This window comes from Triticum urartu, chromosome 3A (genome assembly GCF_056163025.1).
Source record: "Triticum urartu cultivar PI428250 chromosome 3A, HENAU_Tu73, whole genome shotgun sequence".
NCBI lineage: Eukaryota > Viridiplantae > Streptophyta > Magnoliopsida > Poales > Poaceae > Triticum > Triticum urartu.
The window spans coordinates 737,345,974-737,349,736 of record NC_141875.1 but is presented as its reverse complement, the minus strand read 5'-3'; the positions used below and the strand labels follow the sequence as shown (position 1 = coordinate 737,349,736).

At 45.6% G+C, this 3,763-nt stretch overlaps 1 pseudogene; it reads right to left on the bottom strand.

Moving 5' to 3' along the window:
• Positions 1 to 2,526: 2,526 nt before the first annotated feature.
• Positions 2,527 to 3,201, bottom strand: LOC147982477 (putative F-box/FBD/LRR-repeat protein At1g66290; annotated as a pseudogene).
• Between the last annotated feature and the right edge of the window lie 562 nt (positions 3,202 to 3,763).

Below are 3,763 nucleotides of genomic sequence, written 5' to 3'. Positions count from 1 at the left end.
ATAATCCTAACCAAATACCTACAACATAATCCCCAACTCTGTACTTGTGCTAGAACCCTAACCCTAGAATCTAGATCGGGGAAACAGGGAAATAGTGAGGAGGGGGAGAGGATGGATGGCTTATGCCACACTGCCGAAGGAGGATACAAAGTGCTGGCTGCCCGTCGGATTTGCCTTCACCGCCTTGGCAAATGCCCTAGCCACCGCGTACTGCGGGTCCGGGGATTGGGGAGGAAGCACCACCTAAGAAGGACTCGAGCTCCCGCAGAACTCGAGTGGATCTCCATCGCCAGCAGAAGCGCCGCCGCCGCCGCCAGGTTTTTCCATTGAAGACCAAGGGAGAGCAGAGAGGGAGAAGTGGAGTGCGGGCGGCGCGGGCGGCCCGACCGACGCGAGCCGACCAAGTCGTCTCGACCAGACGGCGCCGTTTGCGGTCCGTTATGCCACGTAGGGGGAAATCGGGCCTCAGCTGTCGGAAACGCACTCAAACGAAGCAAATCGGTCGACCAGTGCACACTGCAAAAAGTTTACTGAATGTGCGGTGTTTTTTGCAAATGATTAGCGACCTCGTGGTTTTCCGCAATCGATGCCCCAAATGTGGTGGTTTTTTGCAATTCACTCACTGGATAGGGATAGCGACAGATGTTGCTTAGTTGGTGGCTTTAGGCTTATTGTTGTATGACTCTGTAAGCTCTTGTGTCAATAATTAATAAAATGGCCGTATGCATCATCCAGATGCAGAGGCCGGGGGTTGTCCTCCTTTTCTAAAAAAAAGAAGTGCTTATTGTCACCTTTACTCCAGAGGATTACCCGTTTGTTTTTGGTTGTATCATCATGAGATTGAACTTTTTTAAACACTGGGTACTATTTATGCATGCTATAACCATGGATGTGGTCATGCTTCGCTGTAGAGGTGGCATGGACTGCTGGGTAACAAATCCCTTTGCATCAGTTCCGCACAACTTTCCCAAACTCCCCCAGCAAGACATGTATCTCTAGAAATTCATGTTTTAATAAGACTAAACAGCGTTGTGTCGTTCTAATAAGGCAGTTCATAGCTTGCCAATAACCCATGGGGATCATCTCCAGAGATATGGAACCACCGTATCACTCTCAGACTCTGAACGGGATGCCCAAACTGACAGTAGAATACTTTTGTTGTGGATTATATATCAATAAAATAAGAGTAGCCATAAAAATGAACTGATAATTACTATGACATGGTCTCCTTTGGACAAGATAACAGCACAGCAAGAATCCATTCAGTTCAGTACTTGAACTGCTGGTCCCAAACCTACTCTTTTTCGTCTCTCCCCAAAAGAAGCAGCACGGCACATCATATCAGACGGCATCTGCTGGTGCTGTCAATAGAATGTGTCAAACGAGAACACAACCGCAGGGTTATCCCATTTCCTTTCCTGCTACAGACAATCTCTCTAAAAAACAGTTCTTAACATGATGGTCCATTCATATATCCATATCAGTAGCAAAAGATACTTCTTGACACACCTCTCGACACACATATACATCCATAGCCTAGCAAAAGTCAGCAAGAGGGGCAGTGCCTGGACACAAGTACCGTACTACTAGTGACCTTTAATGCTGATTTCCCCACCTGGGATGACAATCGGCAGCAACACCTTCACCATCACGCTGACTCTCGGATCATCTTTGCCACAGTAGATCACGGTCCTCTCGATGCTAGGATAGCCGCCAGACGACAATTCCTCCCTTGGTGATGGATTATGGTCAGCATCTTTGCATTCTCCACACTGCTCCTATGTTCGGCGTGTCAAAAAGCACCAGCGTAGTACATTAGCTCAAGATTCCAGGAAAGAAACAAAACCCACACTACATAGGCATATTTATCCAAAACAACAGTGGTACCGTAAGGGGTTTTATTATGCTTCATTTGTCTACGGGATTCATTCGTACAGAAAGACAATATCGGGATAAAAGTAAATGATGACACAGGTCATTATTTCCAGACCCGTAAGAGGTTGCGACAGGGAGACTTCATGTCTCCTGTGCTATTAAACATTGCAGCGGATATGTTGGCAGTACTTATTAGTCGAGCTAAAGAGAGTGGCCAAGTAGGAAGTCTCATCCCCCATCTTGTAGAGCATCCTCGAATGAGCATAAACACGAGGCTCAATGGAATAGACATACACATAGCTAAACATATTCGGATAGGGATATGTGCATTATTCTGGGCTATATGGAACACTAAAAATGATATGATTTTTAATGGAGCAAAATTCATTAATTTTTTGCAGGTTATCTACAGAGCTACAACCTGAATCCGTATGTGGTCGTTACTCACTCATGCATTCCGACTACAGGGAGCTTATGGTTATTGGGTGCAACCGATGGGGGACGGTAACACGGACTATCTTCAGCCGATTTGGATGGCGAACTAATAATAGGCTAGGTGTGTAAGCATCGCAGCCTATTCTTTATCGCCGGATGTGGCGTGTTCTTGCCGGTTGTGGCGTTTTACATATTATTTTCACTTTTGCTCGGGTTTTAACCTTCCTTGGATTTTAAGACTTTGTTACGCTTTCTAATAATATGGCTGCATGCATCGACTGATGCAGAGACCGGAGGTAATCCTTCATTTTCAAAAAAAAAAAGTCCAAGCATAGGGAAGTCAAAATTCAGAGCCCTAAAGAATCCGTCATCCAAATCGACCGTTTGGAGACTGGTTGTTTTTAGGTGCGGAGAAGGAACCATGTCCCCGTTATCGAACATCGCTTCGATGTCACCAGGACCGTAAACATGAACCAGACGAGCTTTATGCCTGATGACATGATGAATCCACGTACAATATTTTTCATAAAAATCACAACCGATGAAGATCCGAGCCTCATCCAAGGGCAGAGTGCCATCATGCAAGAGTAGCAACTAGTCCCCAAACTGCTTCATTCTATTCTGATCCACCATCTGCCATTCATCATCATCAACAACAACATCATCATCTATAAAGTGCTTGTGGTGTAAGATTATGAAGGGCACAGAGGCCCAGAGATAGTGCCACCTTGACGACAGCAAGCTTGTGCGAACGACTTCTGGTATCGGCAGGAAGGACATGACGAGATGGAGCAGCAGTTCGGGGAGGCTGCTGAGTCTGTCTACACCATGTGTTGTTGGTCCCTGGCTCCCTGCGACCTCTTGGAAATGGACAACGGTGTCGACATTTTGTCAAACAGACGGGCTGCATGAATGCGACAAGGCAAATCATAATTAATCAATGCACACTGCAGAACCCTTCAGAACACATGCATGAGAGCATATTGAAGTACACTAATAGGATTGCCTATGTACTGTCGGCTATGGGTTGCTTGGGTGACGGAGCCGGCGGCTCGACTGGAGCGCGGCCCTGGGGTCGGCGTGTGTTTCTTTCGGTTATCCCTGATTAGCTGTGAATGTTAGGTTTTCAGGTCCAGTTTGCCTTATAAACTGGACCAACTCTCTTCTTCTTAATGAAATGCAGGAACCCCCTGCCCCTTTCGAGGTGTTCTCGAAAAAAAGGATTGCCGATGTACTGTAAGGAAGAAATAGAAAAAAAAGGTGTCAGCTATTTTCTTTTGTACCATTGGTTCACCAAGTAAATTACTTTTAAATAAAGTGCTGTTAGTCGTCAAAAGGAGAGGACTTCAATTCTAACAACAGTTTTTTTTTTCAATCGTCAAGCAGCGAACCCTAAAAACAAACTGAACATCCTCAGAAAAAGTGCCATCACCTGTCCTAAAAATGAAAGTAG